Raw genomic sequence first — 22300 nt, forward strand, 5'->3', positions numbered from 1 at the left:
TCTTTTCATGCATTAGTTTCCTAACACTATTTTCTTGGAATCTACAGAGGGATATTTGAGAGAGAGTTGAGGCCTATGGTGAAAAGGGAAATATCCTCTGAAAAAAACTAGAAAGAAACTTTCTTAAAATCTACTCTGTGATGTGTGAATTTATCTCACTGAGTTACACCATCTTTCATGGAGCAGTTTTGTGGCACTGTTTTGGGGGAATCTGAGAGGGAATAATTTAAACTGCCTTGAAGCCTATGGTGAAAAAGGAAATATCCTCAGATAACAACTAGAAACAAGCTTTCTGAGAAACTCCTTTGTTATGGGTGAATTCCCTCTCAGAGTTACACCTTTCTCTTCCTGGAGCAGTTTACTAACACTGTTTTCGTGATATTCGCACCGTGATATTTGGGAGCACATTGAGGCCTACAGTGAAAAAGGAAATATCCTCCAATAAAACCAATAGAAAGATTTCTGTGAAATTGCTTTGTGATGGGTGAATTCATCTCACAGAGTTACACCTTTCTTTCCTTATAGAAGTTTGCTAACACTGCTTGCATGGAATCTGCAATAGGATATTTGGGAGGGCATTGAAGCCTATGGGGACAAATGATTTATCCTCAGAAAAAATAACCAAAAGGTAGCTTTCTGTGAAACTGCTTTGTGTTGTGTGAATTCATCTCACAGAATTACACCTTTATTTTCATGGAGCAGTTTGGTAACACTGTTTATGGGGAATCTGAAGAAGAATATTTTGGATTTCATTGAAGCATACGCTGACAAATTAAATATCCTCAGGAAAAAAAAACTAGAAGGAGGTTTTCCACAAACTTCTTTGTGATGTGTCTATTCATCTCACAGAGTAGTAACTTTTTTTCATGTAATAGTTTGCAAACACTGTTTTTGTGGAATATAGAAAGGGATATTTGGGAATGAGATGAGGCCTATGGTGGAAAAGGACATATCCTCATATAAAAGGTAGACATAAACTTTCTGAGAACCTGCTTTATGATGTGTGAATTCATTTCACAAGGTTACACTGTTCTTTTCATTGAGCAGTTGGCTAACAGTGTTTTCTTGGAATCTGCAAGGGGATATTTCGGAGCTCATTAAAGCTTATTTTTACAAAGAAAATATCCTCGTGCAAAACTAGACAAAAGCTTCCTGAGAAACGACTTTTTGATGTGTTACTTCATCTCACAGAGTCACACGATTCTTTTCATAAGTCAGTATTGTAGAACTGATTTTGGCTAATCTGTGAAGGGATATTCATGAGTGCAATGAGCAATATGGTGAAAAAGGAAATATCCTAGTAAAAAAACAAGAAGGAAGCTTTCTGTGAAACTGCTTTGTGATGTGTGAATTCATCTCACAGAGTTACACAATTCTTTTCATTGAGAAGTTAGCTAACATCTTTTCCTTGGAATATGCAATGAGATATTCCGGAGAGCATTGAGGAATATAGAGAAAAAAAGAAACATCCTCAGATAAAAAGTAGAAAGAAGTTTTCTGAGAAATTACTTTGTGACGTATGGATTCATCTCACAGAATTGCAACATGAATGCACATACCACAAAGCAGTTTCTCAGAAAGCTTCTTTCTAGCTTTCCTCTGAGGATATTTCCTTTGACACTGTAAGCTTCATGGCACTGAGAAATATCCCATTGCAGATTTCAAGAAAACAGTGTTAGCAAGCTGATCAATAAAAAGAAATGTGTAACTCTGTGACTTGCATTCACACATCACAATGCAGTTTCTCAGAACACTTCTTTCCAGTTTTTATCTCAGAATATTTCTTTTTCACTGTAGACCTCAATGTGCTCCCAAATACCACTATGCAGATTCCATGAAAACAGTGTTAGCATACTGCTTCATGAAAACAAAAGTGTAGCTCTGTGAGATGATTTCACACACCACCAAGCAGTTTCTGAGAAGGATTCTCTTCAGGTTTTATCTGAGGATATTTCACTTTTTACCATGGAATTCAATGATATCCAAAACATCACCTCTGAGATTCCACAGAAGAGGTGCTAGCAAACTCCTCCACTAAACAGTGGTGTAACTCTGAGAGATGAAGTCAGACATCACAAAGCAGTTTATCAGAATGCTTCTTTCTGGTTTTGTTCTGAAGATATTTCCTTTGGCCGTATAGTCATCAAAGCGATCCGAAATATCAGTTCTCAGATTCCGCAAAACAGGGCTCTCAAACAGCTCCACGAAAGACAGGTGTATCTCTGTGAGTTGAATTCACACATCACAAAGCAGTTTCTCAGAAAGTCGTTCCTTTCTCTTCTGAGTTTATTTCTGGTCTCAAAGCGCCCCCTTGTGTCTCATTGCAGATTCTGCGTAAACGCTGTTAGCAAGCTTCTCAATGAAAACAGTGCTGTAACTCTGTGAGCTGAATTCAACTACAACAAAGCAGTTTCTCAGAGGGCTTTTCTGCAGTTTTTGTCTGAGGATATTTCATTTTCCACCCTGGGATTCAACGATATCCTAAATATCACTTCTGAGATTCCACAAAATCAGTGCCAGCAAACTCCTCCTTGAAAGAGTGGTGTCACTGTGAAATGAATTCACAAATCAAAAACCAGTTTCTCAGAAAGCTTAATTCTGCTTTTTATCTGAGGATATTTCCTTTGTCCATAGAGTCTTCATAGCGATCCAAATTATCACTTCTCAGATTCCAAAGAAACAGTGCTAGCAAACGGCTCCTCGAAGTACAGGTACAATCTGTGCAATCTCACATCACAAAGCAGTTTCTCAGAAAGCTTCTTTCTGGTTTTTATCTGAGGAGATTTCCTTTGTCACCATAAGCGTCATTGCGCTAAGAAATATCCCATTGCAGATTTCAAGAACAGAGTGTTAGCAAACTGATCAATGAAAAGAAAGGTGTAACTCTCTGAGTTGCAGTCACAAAGCACAATGCAGTTTCTCAGAATGCTTCTTTCTCGTTTTTATTTGAAGATACTTCCTTTGTCAGTGTAGGCTTCAATGTGATCCAAAATATCCCTTTCAGATTCCCCAAAAACAGTGGTAAGAAACTACTCCATGAAACAAAAGTGTAACTCGGTGAGATGAATTCAGATATCAGAAAGCAGTTTCTGAGAAATCGTTTTTCTAGTTTTTATCTGAGGATATTTTCTTTTTCACCATAGCCCTCAATGCACTACCAAATGTCACTTTGCAGATTCCAAGAAAACGTGTTAGCAAACTGCTTCATTGAGAGAAAGGTGTAATTCTGTGAGATGAATTCACACATCACAAAGAAGTTTCTCGGAGAGCTTCTTTCTAGGTTTATCTAAGGACATTTCCTTTTTCACTATAGGCCTCAATGCCTTCTGAAATATCACTTTACGTTTTCCATGAAAACTGTTAGCAAACTGCTTCATTGAGAGAAAGGTGTAATTCTGTGAGATGAATTCACATGTCACAAAGAAGTTTCTCAGAAAGCTTCTTTCTAGTTTTTATCTGAGGCTATTTCCTTTTTCACCATAGGCCTCAAAGCGCTCCCAAATATCACTTTGCAGATTCCATGAAAACAGTGTTAGCAAACTGCTTCATGAAGAGAAATGTGTAACTATGTGCGTTGAATTCACACGTCACAAAGAAGTTTCTCAGAAAGCTTCTTTGTCGTTTTTATTTGAGGATATTTCCTTTGTCATCGTAGGCTTCAATGCAATCCAAAGTGTCCCTTCTGAGATTCTCCAAAAGCAGTGGTAACAGACTGCTCCTTGAAGTGATATTTTAACTCTCTGAGATTAATTCACTCATCATAAAGCAGTGTCTCAGAAAAGCTTCTTTCTAGTTTTTAGCTGAGGAGATTTCCTTTTTCACCATAGGCTTCAATGAGATCCAAAATATCGCTTCACAAATTCCCCAGGAACAGTGGTAACAGACTGCTCCATGAATCGAAATTGTAACTCTGTGAGAAGAATTCGCACACCAAAAAGCAGTTTCTCAGAAAGTTTCTTTCTGGTTGTCATCTGAGGATATTTCCTTTTACACCATAGGTCTCAAAGCGCTCCCAAATATCACTTTGCAGATTCCATGAAAACAATGTTAGCAAACTGCTTCATGAAGAAAAATGTGTGACTCAGTGAGATGAATTCACATCTTACAAAGAAGTTTTTCAGAAAGCTTCTTTCTCGTTTTTATTTGAGGATATTTCCTTTTTCAGCACAGGCTTCAATGCTATCCAAAATATCCCTTTCAGATTCCCCAAAAACAATGATAAGACACTGCTCCATGAAACAAAAGTGTAACTCTGTGAGATGAATTCAGATATCAGAAATCAGTTTCTCAGAAAGCGTCTTTCTAGTTTTTATTTGAGGATATTTCCTTTGTCAACGTAGGCTTCAATGCTATCTAAAATATCCCTTTCAGATTCCCCAAAAACAATGGTAAGAGACTGCTCCATGAAATGAAAGTGTAACTCTGTGAGATGAATTCAGATGTCAGAAAGCAATTTCTCAGAAAGCGTCTTTCTAGTTTTGTCTGAGGATACTTCCTTTTTCACCATAGCCCTCAATGTGCTTCCAAACATCACTTTGCAGATTCCACGAAAACATGTTAGCAAACTGCTTCATTGAGAGAAACATATAACTCTGTGAGATGAATTCACACATTACAAAGAAGTTTCTCAGTAGCTTCTTTCTAGTTTTTATCTGAGGAGATACCCTTTGTCAAATAGGTTTCAATGCGCCAAGAAATATCCCATTGCAGATTTCAAAAAAACAGTGTTAGCAAACTGATCAATGAAAAGAAAGGTGCAACTCTCTGAGCTGCAGTCACACATCACAATGAAGTTTCTCAGAATGCTTCTTTCTCGTTTTTATTTGAAGATACTTCCTTTTTCATCGTAGGCTCCAATGCGATCCAAAATATCCCTTTCAGATTGCCCAAAAACAATGCTAAGACACTGCTACATGAAATGAGAGTGTAACTCTGTGAGATGAATTCAGATATCAGAAATCAGTTTCTCAGAAAGCGTCTTTCTAGTTTTTATCTGAAGATATTTCCTTTTTCACCAGAGCCCTCAATGTGCTCCCAAATATCACTTTGCAAATTCCACGAATACAGTGTTAGCAAACTGCTTCATTGAGAGAAATTTGTAACTCTGTGAGATGAATTCACACATCACAAAGAAGTTTCTCAGAAAGTTTCTTTCAAGTTTTTATCTGAGGATATTTCCTTTGTTGACATAGGTTTCAATGTGATCCAAAATATTGCATCACAAATTCCCTACAAACAGTGGTAACAGACTGCTCCATGAAGTGAAATTTTAACTCCTTCAGATGAATTCACACATTACAAAGCATTTTCTCAGAAGGCTTCTTTCTAGTATTTATCTGAAGAGATTTCCTTTTTCACCATTGCCTCAATGCACTCCCAAATATTACTTTGCGGATTCCACGAAAACAGTGTTAGTTAACTGCTTCATGAAGAGAAACGTGTAACTCTGTGAGATGAATTCACAGGTCACAAATTAGTTTCTCAGAAAGCTTATCTGAGGATATTTCGTTTTTCAACATGGGATTCAATGATATCCAAATTATCACTTCTGAGATTCCACAGAAATAGTGCTAGCAAACTCCTCCACAAAAGAGTGTGTAACACTGTGAGATGAATTCACACATCTTAAAGCAGTTTGTCAGAAAGTTTCTTTCTGGTTTTTATTTGAGGATATTTCTTTTGTCAATAGAGTCTTCATAGTGATCAAAAACATCACTTTTCAGATCCCACAAAAACAGTGCTAGCAAACGCCTCCATGAAATACAGGTGTAACTCAATGAAATGAATTCACACATCACAAAGCAGTTTCTCAGAAAGCTTCATTCTGGTTTTTATCTGAGGATGTTTCCCTTGTCTGTAGAGTCTTCAAAGTTATCCAAAATATCAGTTCTCAGATTCCACAAAAACAGGGCTATCAAACAGCTCCACGAAAGACAGGTGTATCTCTGTGAGTTGAATTCACATATCACAAAGCAGTTTCTCAGAAAGCTTCTTTCCTTTTTCTTCTGAGTTTATTTGTGGTCTCAAAACGCCCCTGTGTGTCTTATGGCAGATTCTGTGAAAACACTGTTAGCAAGCTTCTCAATGAAAACAATGCTGTAACTCTGTGAGCTGAAATCACCTACAACAGAGCAGTTTCTCAGAAGGCTTCTCTGCAGTTTTTATCTGAGGATATTTCTTTTTCTACCCTGGGATTCAACAATATCCAAGATATCACTTCTGAGATTCCACAAAATCAGTGCTAGCAAATCCCTCCATGAAAGGGTGGTGTCACTGTGAAATGAATTCACACATCACAAACCAGTTTCTCTGAAAGCTTCATTCTGGTTTTTATCTGAGGATGTATCCTTTGTCCATAGAGTCTTCATAGCGATCCAAATTATCACTTCTCTGATTCCAGAAAAACAGTGCTAGCAAATGGCTCCTCGATACACAGGTGTAACTCTAAGAGATGCATTGTCACAACACAAAGCAGTTTCTCAGAAAGCTTCTTTCTGGTTTTTATCTGAGTATATTTCCTTTTTCACCATAGGCCTCAACGCGCTCCCAAATATCACATTGCCGATTCCCTGAAAACAGTGTTATCCAAGTGCTTCATGAAGACAAATGTGTAACTCTGTGAGATTAATTCACACATCACACAGAACTTTCTCAGAAAGCTTCTTTCTCGTTTTTGTTTGAGGATATTTCCTTTGTCAGCGTAAGCTTCAATGCGATCTAAAATATCCCTTCTCAGATTCCCCAATAACAGTGGTAGCAGACTGCCCCATGAAGAGAAATTTTACGTCTGTGAGATGAATTCACACATCATAAAGCACTTTCTCAAAAAGTGCCTTTCTAGTTTTTATCTGAGGATATTTCCTTTTTCACCATAGCCCTCAATGTGCTCCCAAATATCACTTTGAAGATTCCACGAAAACATGCTAGCAAACTGCTTCATTTAAAGAAAGGTGTAACACAGTGAGGTGAATTCACAGATTACACAGAAGTTTCTCAGAAAGGCTCTTTCTAGTTTTTATCTGAGGATATTTCCTTTGTCAACATGTGTCTCAATGTGATCCAAAATATGGCTTCAAAAATTCCCCAGAAACAGGGATAACAGATTGCTCCATGAAACGAAAAGGTAACTTTGTGAGAAGAAGCTGCACAACAAAAAGCAGTTTCTCAGAAAGCTTCTTTCTAGTTTTTATCTGAGAATATTTCCTTTTTCAACATATGCCTGAAAGCGTTCACAAATATTACTTTGTAGGTTGCACTAAAACAGTGTTAGCAAACTGCTTCGTGAAGAGAAAGGTGAAAACTGTGAGATGAATTCACACATACAAAGCAGTGTCTCAGAAAGCATCTTTCTAGTTTTTATCTGAGGATATTTCCTGCTTCACCATAGGCCTGACGGTGCTCCTGAATGTCCCTTCATGGATCTGTCCATGACGGAGTTCCAAAGTGTGTAATGTAAAGAAAGTTTTAACTATGTGAGGTGAATAAACATATGTATCACAAAGCAGATTCACAGAAATCTTCTTCCCAGTTTTTGTCTGAGGATATTTCCTTTTTCACCATAGCCATCCATATGGTGAATGTCCCTTGGCAGCCTTTTCTCGAAAAGGAATTCCCCAATCCTCTATGAGAAGAAAGGTATAATTCTGTGAGTGGAATGCACACGTCACAAATCAGCTCCTTGGAAAGTTTCTATCCAGTTTCTATCTGAAGATATTTCCTTTTTAACCATGAGCCTCAAAGTGCTCACAAATATCCCTTCACAGACTAAACGAAAAAAGTGTTAGAATACTGCTCAATGAAAAGAGAAGCTGAACTGTGTGAGTGGAATTCACTTTACACAGAGCAGTTTAATGGAAAGTTTCCTTCTGGTTTTTATCTGAGAGTATTACTTTTACAGCATATTCTAAAGAGTGTTCCCAAATGTCCTCTGTCAGTTTCCACAGAAGCAGTGATTTCAAACTGCTCAATCCAAGGAATGATTTAACTCTATGAGATGAATGCACACATCACAAAGCAGATGCTCAGAAAGCTTCTCTCCACTTTTCAACGGAAGGCATTTCCTTGCTCACCACAGGCCTCTGGGTGCCACTTACTATCCCTTCGCAGATTCCTCAAAGACAGAGTTTCCAAACCTGGCAACATGAAGTAATCTTTGACTCTGTGAAATGAATGCACATATCAGAGTGCAGTTTCTTGGAATACTTCTTTCTGGTTTTATTGGAAGATATTTCACTTTTCTCCATGGTCTTCAATGTGCTCCGAAATATCACTTTTTGGTTTTACAGGAATAGTGTTCAAACACTGTCTTATGCAAAAAGAGATATAACTCGCTGAGTGAAATGCACACACTGCAAAGCAGTTTCTCAGAAAGCTTCTCTCCAGTTTTTATCTGAAGATATTTTCTTTTTCATCATAGGCAAGAATGTAATCCTGAATATCACTTTGCGGATCCGTCCATGATGGAGTTTCCATGCTGCATAATGTAAAGAAAGCTTTATCTATGTGAGATGAATAAACATAGCAAAAAGCAGATTCACAGAAACTTCTTTCCAGTATTTATCTGAAGATATTTCCTTTTTCAGCATAGTCCTGAATGTACTCCCGAATGACCCTTCGCAGATCCATCCATGACAAAGTTTCCAAGCTGTGTAAAGTAAAGACAGCGTTATCGATGTGAGATGAATAAACAGAGCAAAAAGCAGATTCACAGAAAGCTACTTTGCAGTTTTTATGTTACGATGTTTCCTTTTCACCCTAGTCCTGAATGTGCTCCTCAATGTCCCTTCACAGATCCATCCATGACGTAGTTTCCAAGCTGCATAATGTAAAGAAAGCTTTATCTATGTGAGATGAATACACATATCACAGATCAGTTTCACAGAAAGTTTCTTTCCAGTTTTGTCTGAGGCTACTTCCCTTTTCACCATAGGCGTCAATATGCTCCCAAATATCTCTTGGTAGCTTTTTCTCTAAAAGGGTTTCCCGATGCTGTATGAACAAAGCTATAACACTGTGACTGGAATGCACACATCAGAAAGCAGTTTCTCAGAAAACTTCTCTCCAGTTTCTATCTGAACATATTTCCTTTCTCACCATAAGCCTCAAAGTGCTCCCATATATCCCTTTGCACAATTAATATAAACAGTGTTAGAAGACTGCTCTATAAAAAGAGAAGCTTAAATGAGCAAGAAGAATTCACAGGACACATAGCAGTTTCGCAGAAAGCTTCCTTCTGGTTTTTATCTGAGTATATTTCTTTCTCCGTATTGTAAGGAGCATTCCCAAATACCCTTCCCCAAATTCCACAGAAGCAGTGATTTCAAACTGTTCAATCCAAAGAATGATTTAACTCTATGAGATAAATACACACTTCACAAAGCAGTTGTTCAGAAAGCTTCTCTCCAGTTTTCATCGCAAGACAATTCCTTGCTTACCGCAGGCCTCCGGGACCCACTTAGTATCTCTTCGCAGATTCCTCAAAGACAGAGTTTCCAAACTGGGCGATGTACAGTAAGCTTTAACTCGGTAAAATGAATGCACACATCAGAGAGCATTTTCTTGGAACGCTTCTTTCAGGGTTTTATTTGAGGATATATCACTTTTCGCCATAGTCTTCAAAGTGCTCCGCAATATCACTTTTTCGGTTATACAGGAACAGTGTTCAAACACTGTCATATGAGAAAAGAGGTTTAACTCCCTGAGTGGAATGCACACATCACAAAGCAGTTTCTCAGAAAGCTTCTCTTGGTTTTTATCTGAGCGTAATTCCTTTTTTGTCGTAGTCTTGAATGTGCTCCTGAATGTCCCTTCACGGATTCATCCATGAGAGAGTTTGCAAGCTACGTAATATAAAGAAAGCTTTATCTATGTGAGATGAATAAACATAGCAAAAAACAGATTCACAGAAAGTTTCTTTCCAGTTTTTGTCTGAAGATATTTCCTTTTTCACCATAGGCCTGAATGTGCTCCCGAATATTCCTTCACCGATCCGTCCATGACAGTGTTTCCAAGCTGTGTAATGTAAAGAAAGTTTTATCTATGTCAGATGAATTTGCATATCACAGAGGAGTTTCACAGAAATCTTCTTTCCAGTTTTTGTCTGAGGCTATTTACCTTTTAACCATAGATGTCAATATGCTACCGAATATCCCTTGGTACCTTTTTCTCCAAAAGGATTTCCCCAATGCTCTATGAGAAGAGAGGTAAACACCTGTGAGTGGAATGCACGTGTCACAAACAGTTCCTTGGAAAGCTTCTCTCCAGTTTCTATCTGAACATAATTCCTTTTTCACCGTAAGCTTAAAAGTGTGCCCGAATATCCCTTCACACACTAAAGATAAACAGTGTTAGAAAACTGCTCAATATAAAGAGAAGTGTAAATGAGCGAGAGGAATTCACACGACACATAGCAATTTCACAGAATGCGTCCTTCTTGTTTTTATCTGAGAATACTTCTTTCTCCATATTCTAAAGATCGTTCCCAAATATGCCTCCTCAGATTCCACAGAAACAGTGATTTCAAACTGTTCAATCGAAAGAATGTTTTAACTCTATGAGATGAATACACACATCACACAAAGCAGTTGCTCAGAAAGCTTCTCTCCAGTTTTCACCGGAAGACATTTCCGTGCTCACCACAAGCCTCTGGGTGCCACTTAATATCGCTTCACAAATTCCTCAACGACAGAGTTTCAAAATTGTGCAATGAAGAGTAAGGTTTAACTCTGTGAAATGAATGGACACAAAAGAGCAGTTTTTTGGAGCACTTCTTTCTGGGTTTTGTTTGAGGATATTTCACTTTTTAACACAGTCTTTAATGCATTCCGAAATATCAGTTTTTTGGTTTTACAGGAACATAGTTCAAACACTGCCTTATGAGAAAAGGGGTATAACTCCCTGAGTGGAATGCACACATTATAAACAGATTCTCAGAAAGCTTCTCTAAAGTTTTTATCTGAAGATGTTTCCTTTTTCTCCATAAGCCTGAATGTGCTCCCAAATATCCCTTTGCCAATCCGTCCATGACGGAGTTTTCAAAAGGCGAAATATAAAAAAAGTTTTACCTATGTGGGATGAATAAACAAAGCAAAAAGCAGATTCACAGAAAGCTTCTATCCATTTTTTATCTGAAAATATTTGCTTTTTCACTACAGTCCTAAAGGTGCCCCCGAATATCCCTTTGTGGGTCCCTTCATGACAGAGTTTCCAAGCTGCGTAATGTGAAGAAAGCTTTATCTATGTGAGATGAATACACATATCACAGAAGAGTTTCACAGAAATGGTTTCCCCGGTGCTGTATGAGAAGGGAGGTATAACACTGTGAGTGGAATGCCCACGTCACAAAGCAGTTCCTCAGAAAGCTTCTCTCCAGTTTCTATCTGAACGTATTTACTTTTTCAACGTAAGCCTCAAAGCATTCCCGAATATCCCTTCGCATGCTAAATATAAACAGTGTTAGAAAGCTGGTCAATGAAAAGAGAAGCTTAACTGAGCGAGAAGAATTCACTTGACACAGAGCAGTTTCACAGTGATTTCAAACTGCTAAATCCAAAGAATGATTTAACTCTCTGAGATGAATTCACACATCAAAAGTAGTTGCACAGAAAACTTCTCTCCAGTTTTCAACGGAAGACACTTCCTTGCTCACAACACTTCTCCGGGTGCCATTTAATATCCCTTCACAGATTCCTAAGAGACAGAGTTTCCAAACTGGGCAATGTAGAGTAAACTTTAACTCTCTGAAATGAATGCACATATCAGAAAGTAGTTTCTTGGAACGCTTCTCTCTGGATTTTATTTGAGGATATTTCACTTTTCGCCATAGTCTTCAATGCGTTCCAAAATTTCACCCTTTCTGTTATACAGGAACTGCGTCAAACAATGCCTTATGAGAAAAGAGGTACCACTACCTGGTAGCTTTTTCTCCAAAAGGGATTCCCCAATCCTCTATGAGAAGAAAAGTATAACTCTGTGAGTGAAATGCACAGGTCACAGCGCAGCTCCTCGGAAAGCTTCTCTCCAGTTTCTTTCTGAAGTTATTTCCATTTTTCACTATAAGCCTCAAAGCCCTCCCGAGTATCCCTTAGCTGACTAAACTAAAACAGTGTTAGAATACTGCTCAATGAAAATGGAATGCAGAGCAGTTTCACAGAAAGCTTCCTTCTGTTTTTTATCAGAGGGTATTTCTTTCTCAGCATATTCTTAATGGCATTCCCAATTATCCTTTCTCAGTTTCCACAGAAAGAGTGATCCCAGACTGCTCAATCCAAAGAATGATTTGACTCTATAAGATGAAGACACACATCACAAACCAGTTTTTCAGAAAGATTCTCTCCAGTTTTCAACGGAAGACATTTCCTTGCTCACCACAGGCCTCCGGTCGCCACTTAATATCCCTTGGCAGAATCCTCAAAGACAGACTTTCCAAACTTGGAAATGTAGAGGAAGCTTTAACTCTCTGAAATGAATGTACATGTCAGAGAGCAGTTTCTTGGAATGCTTCTTTCTGGGTTTTATTTCAGGATATTTCACTTTTTGCCATAGTCGTCAATGCGATCCGAAATATTACTTTTTAGCTTTTACAGGAAGAGTCTTCAAACACTGCCTTATGAGAAGAAAGGTATAACTCCCTGAGTGGAATGCACACATCACACACATCACAAAGCAGGTTCTCAGAAAGCTTCTCTCCAGTGTTTATCTGATGATATTTCCTTTTTCAACATAGGCCCGAATGTGATCCCGAATATCCCTTCACAGATCCATCCATGATGGAGTTTCCAAGCTGTGTAATATAAAGAAAACTTTATCTATGTGAGATGAATAAACATAGCAAAAAGCAGATTCACAGGAAGCTTCTTTTCAGTTTTTATCTGAAGATATTTCCTTTTTCTCCATATTCCTGAATGTGCTCCCGAATTTCCCGTTATGGATCCGTCCAGGACAGAGTTTCCAAGCTGCTTAAAGTAAAGAAAGCTTTATTTATGTGAGATGAATACACATATCACAGAGCAGTTTCATAGAAAGCTTCTTTCCAGTTTCTGTCTGAGGCTATTTCCCTTCTCACCATAGACATCAACATACTTCTGAATATAATTTTTTATGTTTTTCTCTGAAAGGGCTTCCTCGATGCTGTATGAGAAGAGAGGTATAACTCTGTCAGTGGAATGCACACATCACAAAACAGTTCCTCGGAAAGCTTGTCTCCAGTTTCGGTCTGAACATATTTCATTTTTCACTGTAAGCCTCAAAGTGCTCCTGAAAAACCCTTCTCACGCTAAACATAAAGAGTGTTAGAAAACTGCTCAATGAAAAGAGAAGCTTAACTGAGTGAAAGGAATTCATGCGACACATAGCCGTTTCACAGAAAGCTTCCTTCTGGTTTTTATGTGAGGATATTTCTTTCTCCATATTGTAAAGAGCATTGCCAAATGTCCTTCCTCAGATTCCACAGAAACAGTGATTTCAAACTGCTTAATCCAAAAAATGATTTAACTCTATGTGATGAATACACACGTCACAAAGCAGTTGCTCAGAAAGCTTCTCTCCAGTTTTCAATGGAAGACGTTTCCTTGCTCACCATAGGCCTCTGGGTGCCATTTAATATCCCTTGGAAGATTGCTCAAATACAGATTTTCCAAACTGGGAAATGTAGTGTAAACTTTAACTCTGTGAAGTGAATGCACATTGTCAGAGATTAGTTTCTAGGAACGCTTCTTTCTGGGATTTATTTGAGGATATTTCACTTTTCTCCATAGTCCTATATGCGATCTGAAATACCACTTTTTTGGTTTTTCAGGAATAGTATTCAAACACTGCCTTATGAGAAAAGAGGTATAAATCCCTAACTGGAATGCACACATCACAAAGCAGTTTCTCAGAAAGTTTCTCTCCTGTTTTTAACTGAAGATATTTCCTTTTTCACCATAGTCCTGAAGGTGCTCCAGAATGTAACTTGGCGGATCCATCCATGACGGTGTTTCCAAGCTACATAATGTAAAGAAAACTTAATCTATGTGAGATGAATAAACATAGCAAAAAGAAGATTCACAGAAAGCTTCTTTCCAGTTTTTATATGAAGATATTTCATTTACACCATAGTCCTGAATGTGCTCCCCAATGTCCTTTTGCGGATACTTGCATGACGACAATTCCAAACTGCATAACTTAAAGAAAGCTTTACTATGTGAGATGAATACACATAGCACAGAGTAGTTTCACAGAAAGTTTCTTTCCAGTTTCTGTCTCAGGCTATTACCCTTTTCACCATAGGTGTTAATGTGCCCCTGAATATATCTTGGTATCCTTTTCTTCAAAAGGGTTTCCCTGATACTGTATGAGAAAAGAGGTATAACACTGTGAGTGGAATGCACACGTCACAAAACAGTGCCTCGGAAATCTCTCCAGTTTCGGTATGACCATATTTCCTTTTTCACCATAAGCCTCAAAGTGCTCCCAAATATCCCTTAGGAGACTAATCTAAAAGTGTAAGAATACTGCTCAATGAAAACAGAAGCTTAGCTGTATGAACGGAATTCACACAACATAGAGCAGTTTTACAGAGTGCCTCCTTCTCGTTTTTATCTGAGGGTCTTTCCTTTCCAGCATGTTCTTAAGAGCATTTCCAAATGTCCTTTCTCAGGTTCCACAGAAACAGTGATTTCAGCCTACTCAAACCAAAGAATGATTTAACCCTATGAGATGAATACACACATCACAGAGCAGTTGCTCACAAAGATTCCAGTTTTCAACAGAAGACATTTCCTTGCTCAATACAGGTCTCCGGGCACACTTACTACCACTTTGTAGATTCTGGAAAGACAGAGTTTCCAAACTGGGCAATTTAGTGTGAGCTTTAACTCTTTGAAATGAATGCACGTATCAGAGAGCAGTTTCTTGGAACACTTCTTTCTGGGTTGTATTTGAGGATATTTCACTTTTTGCCCTAGTCTTAAATGCGCTCCAAAATATCACTTTTTTGGTTTTACAGGAACAGTGTTCAAACACTGCCTTATGAGAAAAGAGGTATAACTCCCTGAGTGGAATACACACATCACAAAGCAGTTTCTCAGAAATCTCTCCAGTTTTTTTCTGAAGATATTTTCTTTTTCACCATAGGCCTGAATGTGATCTCGAATATCTCTTCGCAGATGTGTCCATGAGAAAGTTTCCAAGCTATGTAAGGTAAAGAAACCTTTATCTATGTGAGATGAATAAACTGCTCAATGAAAAGAGAACTTAACTGAGTGAGAGGAATTCACACAACATATAGCAGTTTCACAGAAACCTCAATCCAAAGAGTGGTTTAATTCTATGCGATGAATACACACATCACAAAGCAGTTGCTCAGAAAGTGTCTCTCCAGTTTCCTAACTGCGTAATATAATTTTATTTATGTGAGATCAATATGCATATCAATCACAAAGCAGTTTCACATAAAGTTTCTTTCCAGTTTTTGTCTGATGATATTTCCTTTTAACCATAGTGATCCATATACTCCCGAATGTCTCATGGTAGTTTTTTCTCCAAAAGAGATTCCCCAATGATCTATGAGAAGAAAGGTACAACTCTGTAAGAGGAGTGCACACATCACAAAGAACCTCCTCGGAAATCTTCTTTGCAGTTTGTGTTTGAAAATGTTTCTGTTTTCACCATAAACCTCAAAGTGCTCCCAAATATCCCTTCACAGACTAAAGTAAAACAGTGTTAGAATACTGCTCAATGAGAAGAATAGGTTAACTGTGCGAGTGGAATTCACACGACACAGAGCAGTTTCACAGAAAGATTTCTTCTTGTTTTTATCAGAGGGTATTTCTTTATCAGCATATTCTTAAGAGTGTTCCAAAATGTCCTTTCTCAGTTTCCACAGAAAGAGTGATTTCAACCTGCTCAATCCAAAGAATGATTTAACTCTATGAGATGAACATATACATCAAAAAGCAGTTTTACAGAAAGTTTTTCTCCAGTTTTCAACAGAAGATATTCTTGTTTGTCACAGGCCTCCAATCACCACTTAATATCCCTTCGCAGAATCCTCAAAGACAGACATTCCCAACTGGGAAATGTAGACTAAGCTTTAACTCTCTGAAATGAATGCACATGTCAGAGAGAAGTTTCTTAGAACGCTTCTCTCTGGGATTTATTTGAGGATATTTCACTTTTCACCATAGTCTTCAGGGCGCTCCGAAATACCAGCTTTTTGGTTTTACAGGGACAATTATCAAACACTGCCTTATGAGAAAAGAGGTAAAACTCCCTGAATGGAATGCACACATCAGGAAGCAGTTTCTCAGAAAGCTTCTCTTCAGTTTTTATCTGAAGATACTTCCTATTTCATTACAGGCCTGAAAGTGCTTCTGAATATCCCTTTGTGAATCCGTCCATGACAGCGTTTCAAAACTGTGTAATAGAAAGATAGTTTTATCTATGTGAGATTAACAAACATATCTATCACAAAGCAGTTTCACAAAAAGCCTCTTTCCAGTTTTTGTCTGAGGATATTTCCTTTTTCTCCATAGCCGTCCACATACTCCTGAATGTCCCCTGGTAATGTTTTCTCCAAAGGAGATTCTCCAATCCTCTATGAGAAGAAAAGTATAACTCTGTGTGTGTAATGCACACGTCACATAACAGCTCTTCGGAAATCCTCTCTCCAGTTTCTATCTGAAGATATTTCCGTTTTCTCCATAAGTCTCACAGCGCTCCTGAGTATCCCATAGCTGACTAAACTAAAACAGTGTTAGAATACTGCTCAATGAAAACAGAAACTTAACTGTGTGAGTGGAATTCACAGGACACAGTGAAGTTTCACAGAAAACTTCCTTCTGGTTTTTATTAGAGGACATTTCTTTTAGGCATATTCTTAAGAGCATTCCCAAATGTCCTTTCTCTGGTTCCACAGAAAGAGTGATTTCAAACTGCTGAACCAAAGAATGATTTAACTGTATGAGATGAATACATACATCACAAAGCAGTTGCTCAGAAAGCTTCTCTCCAGTTTTCAATGGAAGACATTTCCTTGCTCGCCAAAGGCCTCCGGTCGCCACTTAATATCCTTTCACAGAATACTCAAAGAAAGACTTTCCCAACTGGGAAATGTAGAGTAAGCTTTAACTCTCTGAAATGAATGCACATGTCAGAAAGCAATTTCTTGGAACACTTCTCTCTGGGTTTTATTTCAGGATATTTCACCTTTCGCCATAGTCTCCCATGTGCTTCGAAATATTACTTTTTTGGTTTTACCAGTACAGTGTTCAAACACTGCCTTATGAGAAAAGAGGTATAACTCCCTGAGTAGAATGCACACATCACAAAGCAGTTTCTCAGAAAGCCTCTCTCCAGTATTTTTCTGAAGATATTTCCTTTTTCACCATAGGCCTGAATGTGCTGCAGAATGTCCCTTTGCCTATCCGAACATGACGGAGTTTTCAAAATGCATAGTAGAAAGAAAGCTTTATCTATCTGAGAAGAATAAACATATCTATCATGGAACAGTTTCACAGAAATCGGTTTTTGTCTGAGGATATTTCTTTTTTCACCATTGCTGTCCATATACTCCCGAATGTCCCCTGGTAGCTTTTTCTCCAAAAGGAATTCCCCAATCCTCTATGAGAAGAAAAGTATAACTCTGTGAGTGGAATGCACACGACACATAGCAGTTTAACAGAAAACTTCCTTTTGGTCTATATCTGAGGATATTTCTTTCTCCATATTTTAAGCAGTGTTTCAGGATATTCTAAACAGCGTTTCCCAATATTCTTCCTGAGACTTCACAGAAACAGTACTTTCAAACTGCTCATTCCAAAGAATGTTTTAACTCTATGAGATGAAAACACACTTCCCAAAGCAGTTGTTCAGTAAGCTTTTCTCCAGTTTTGAACGGAAGACATTTCCTTGCTCACCTCAGGCCTCTGGACACCACTTAATATCCCTTTGAAGATTCCTCAAAGACACAGTTTGCAAAATGGGCAATGTAGAATAAGCTTTAATTCTGTCAAGTGAATGCACATATCAGAGAGCAGTTTCTTGGAACGGTTCTTTCCGGGTTTTATTTGAGGATAGTTCACTTTTCACCATAGTCTTAAAAGTGTCCCAAAATATCACTTTTCCAGTTTTACAGGAACAGTGTTCAAACACTGCCTTTTGAGAAAAGAGGAATAAGTCTCTGAGTGGAATGCACATATCACACATCAGTTTCTCAGAAAGCTTCTCTCCGGTTTTTATCTGAAGATATTTCCTTTTTCACCATAGGCCTGAATGTGCTCCCTAATGTCCGTTTGCAGTTCCTCCATGACGTATTTTCCAAGCTGAGTAATATAAAGAAAGCTTCATCTTTGTGAGATGAAGAAACATAGCAAAAAGTAGAATTACAGAAAGTTTCTTTCCAGTTTTTATCTGAAGATATTTCCTTTTTCACCATAGTCCAGTATGTGCTCCCGAATGTCCCTTTGTGGACCCGTCCATGACAGAGTTTTCCTGCTGTGTAATGTAAAGAAAGCTTTAACTATGTGAGATGAATACACATATCACAGAGCAGTTTCACAGAAAGATTCTTTCCAGTTTTTGTGTGAGGCTATTTCACTTTTCACCATAGGCGTCAATATGCTCCTGAATTTCCCATGGTACCTGCTTCTCTAAAAGGGTTTCCTTGATGCTGTATGAGAAGAGAGGTATAACACTGTGAGTGGAGTACACACGTTAAAAGCTGTTCCTCGGAAAGCTTCTCTCCAGTTTTTATCTGAACACACTTCCTTTTTCACCGTAAGCTTCAAAGCACTCCTGAATATCCTTTTGCATGCTAAACATAAACAGTGTTAGAAAAATGCTCAGTGAAAAGAGATGCTTAAATGAGTGAGAGGAATTCACATGACACATAGCAGTTTCACAGAAAGCTTCCTTCTGGTTTTTATCTGAGGATATTTCTTTCTCCATATTCTATAGAGCATTCTAAACTGTCCTTCATCAGATTCCACAGAAATAGTGATTTCAAACTGCTGAATCCAAAGAATGCTTTAACTCTTTGAGATTAATACACACATCACAAAGCAGTTGCTCAGAAAGTTTCTCTCCAGTTTTCACCAGAAGGCATTTCCTTGCTCACTGCAGGCCTCTGGGCAACACTTAATACCCCTTCGCAGATTCCTTAAAGACTGAGTTTTCGAAGTGGGCAATGTAGAGTAAGCTTGAACTCTGTGAAATGAATGCACATATCAGAGAGCAGTTTCTTGCAATGATGCTCTCTGGATTTTACTTGAGGATATTTCAATTTTCGCCACAGTCCTCAATGCACTCCGAAATATCACTTTTTTGGTTTTACACAAATAGTGTTAAAACACTGCCTTAAGACAAAAGAGGTATAATTCCAGGAGTTGAATGCACACATCACAGAGCAGTTTCTCAGAAAACTTCTCTCCAGTTTTTATATGAAGAGATTTCCTTTTTCAACATAGGCTGGAATTTGATCCTGAATATCCCATCATGCATCCATCCATGACACAGTTTCCAAGCTGCATAATGTAAAGAAAGCTTTTTCTATGTGAGATGAATAAACGGAGCAAAAAACAGATTCACAGAACACTTCTTTGTAGTTTGTATCTGAAGATATGTCCTTTTTCACAATAGACTTGAATGTGATCCCGAATATCCCTTCGTGGACCCATCCATGATGGAGTTTCCAAGCCGTGAAATATAAAGAAAGCTTTACCTATGTGAGGTGAATAAACATTGCAAAAGGTATATTCACAGAACGCATCTTTCAAGTGTTTATCTGAAGATATTTCCTTTTTCACCATAAGCCAGAATGTGCTCCCAAATGTCCCTTCGCATATCCATCAATGACAGCGTTTCCAAGCTGTGTAATATAAGCAAAGTTTTATCTATGTGTGATGAATAAACGTATCTGTCATGAAGCAGTTTCACACAAAGCTTGTTTCCAGTTTTTGTCTGAAAATATTTCCTTTTTCACCATAGTCGTGCATATACTGCCAATTGTCCCTTGGTAGCTTTTTCTCCAAAAGGGATTCCCCAATCCTCTATGAGAAGAACAGTATAATTCTGTGAGTGGAATGCACATGTCACATGCAGCTCCTCAAAAAGCTTCTCTTCAGTTTCTATCTGAAGATATTTCCATTGATCATAAGCTTAAAAGAGCTCCCGAATATCCCTTCACAGAGTAAACACAGTGTTAGAACACTGCTCAGTGTAAAGAGATGCTGAACTGTGAGAGTGGAACTCACGTGAAGCAGAGCAGTTTCACAGAGAGTTTCCTTGTGTTTTTTATCTTAGGATATTTCTTTCTCCATAGTCTAAAGAGCGTTCACAAATATCCTTCCTCAGATTTCACAGAAATAGTGATTTCAAACCGCTCAAACCCAAAATGGTTTAAGTCTATGAGATAAATACACACATCACAAAGCAGTTTCTCAGAAAGATTCTCTCCAGTTTTCATCAGAAGACGTTTCCTTGCTCACCACAGGCCTCTGGGTGCCACTTAATATCCCTTCACAAATTCCTCAAAGACAGAGTTTCCAAACACGGTAATGTAGAGTAATCTTTAACTCTGTGACATGAATGCACATATGAAAGAGTACTTTCTTGAAACGCTTATTTCTGGGTTGTATGGATAGTTCACTTTTTGCCATAGTCCTCAATGCATTCCTAAATATCACTTTTTAATTTTTACAGGAACGGAGCTCAAACACTGCCTTATGAGAAAAGAAGCATAACTCCCTGAGTGGGATGCACACAACACAAGGCTGTTTCTCAAAAATTTTTTCTCCAGGTTTTATCTGAAGATATTTCCTTTTACACCATAGGCCTGAATGTGCTCCCGAATGTCCTTTTGTGGATCAATCCATGATGGAGTTTCAAAGCTGTGTAATAGGAAGAAAGTTTTATCTATGTGAGATGAATAGACATATCTATCACAAAGCAGTTTCACAGAAAGCTTCTTTCCAATTTTTGTCTGAGGATATTTCCTTTTTCACAATAGCCATCCATATACTCCCGAATGTCTCTTGGTAACTTTCTCTCGAAAAGGGATTCCCCAGTCCTTTAAGTGAAGAAAGGTATAACTCTGTGAGTGGAATGCATACATCACAAAGCAACTCTTTGGAAAGCTTTTCTCCAGTTTCTATCTGAAGATATTTGGTTTATCACCATAAGCCTCAATGTTAACAAATATCTCTTCACAGACCAAACAAAAACAGTGCCAGAATACTGCTCAATGAAAAGACAAGGTGAATTTTGCAAGTGGAATTCACACGACACAGAGTAGTTTCGCAGAGAGCTTCCTTCTGGTTTTTTTCTAAGGGTATTTCTTTTTCAGCATATTCTAAAAATCATCCCCAAATGTCTTTTCTCAGATTCCACAGAAACAGTTATTTCAAACTGCTGAATCCAAGGAATGATGTAAGGCTAGGAGATGAATACACACATTAGCTGCATAATGTAAACAAAGCTTTATTTATGCAAGACAAATAAACATAGCAAAAAGCAGATTCACCAAAAGTTTCTTTCCAGTTTTTATCTGAAGATATTTCCTTTTTCACCATAGTCTTGAATGTGATCCCAAATGTCCCTTCGTGGATCCTTCCATGACAGTTTCCAACCTGTGTAATGTAAAGAAAGCTTTATCTATGTGAGATGCACACACATCTCACAGAGCAGTTTCACAGAAAGCTTCTTTCCAGTTTTTGTCTGAGGCTATTTTCGTTTTCACCTTTGGCGTCAATATGCTAACGAATATAGCTTGATACCTTTTTCTCCAAAAGGGTTTCCCCATGCTGTATGAGAAGAGAGGGATAACACTGTGAGTGGAATGCACCCACCACAAACAGTTCCTCGGAATGCTTCTCTCCAGTTTCTATCTGAACGTATTTCCTTTTTCACCATAAGCCTCAATGTGCTCCCGAATATCCCTTCGCACACTAAACACAAAGAGTGTTAGAAAACTGCTCAATGAAAAGAGAAGCTTAATTGAGTGAGAGGGAATTCACACAACCCATAGCAGTTTCACAGAAAGCTTCCTTCTGGTTTTTATCTGAGGACATTTCTTTCTCTTATTCTAAAGAGCATCCCCAAATGCACTTTCTCGGATTCCACAGAAACAATGATTTCAAACTGCTCAATCCAAACAATGGTTTAACTCTATGTGATGAAAACACACATCTCATAGACGAATACACAAAGCAGTTGCTCAGAGAGCTTCTCTCCAGTTTTCATCGAAGTGCATGTCGTTGCTCATCAAGAGCCTCTGGGCGTCACTAAATATCCCTCAGGAGATTCCTCAAAGACAAAGATTCCG

This window comes from Chlorocebus sabaeus, chromosome 8 (genome assembly GCF_047675955.1).
Source record: "Chlorocebus sabaeus isolate Y175 chromosome 8, mChlSab1.0.hap1, whole genome shotgun sequence".
Taxonomy (NCBI): Eukaryota; Metazoa; Chordata; class Mammalia; order Primates; family Cercopithecidae; genus Chlorocebus; species Chlorocebus sabaeus.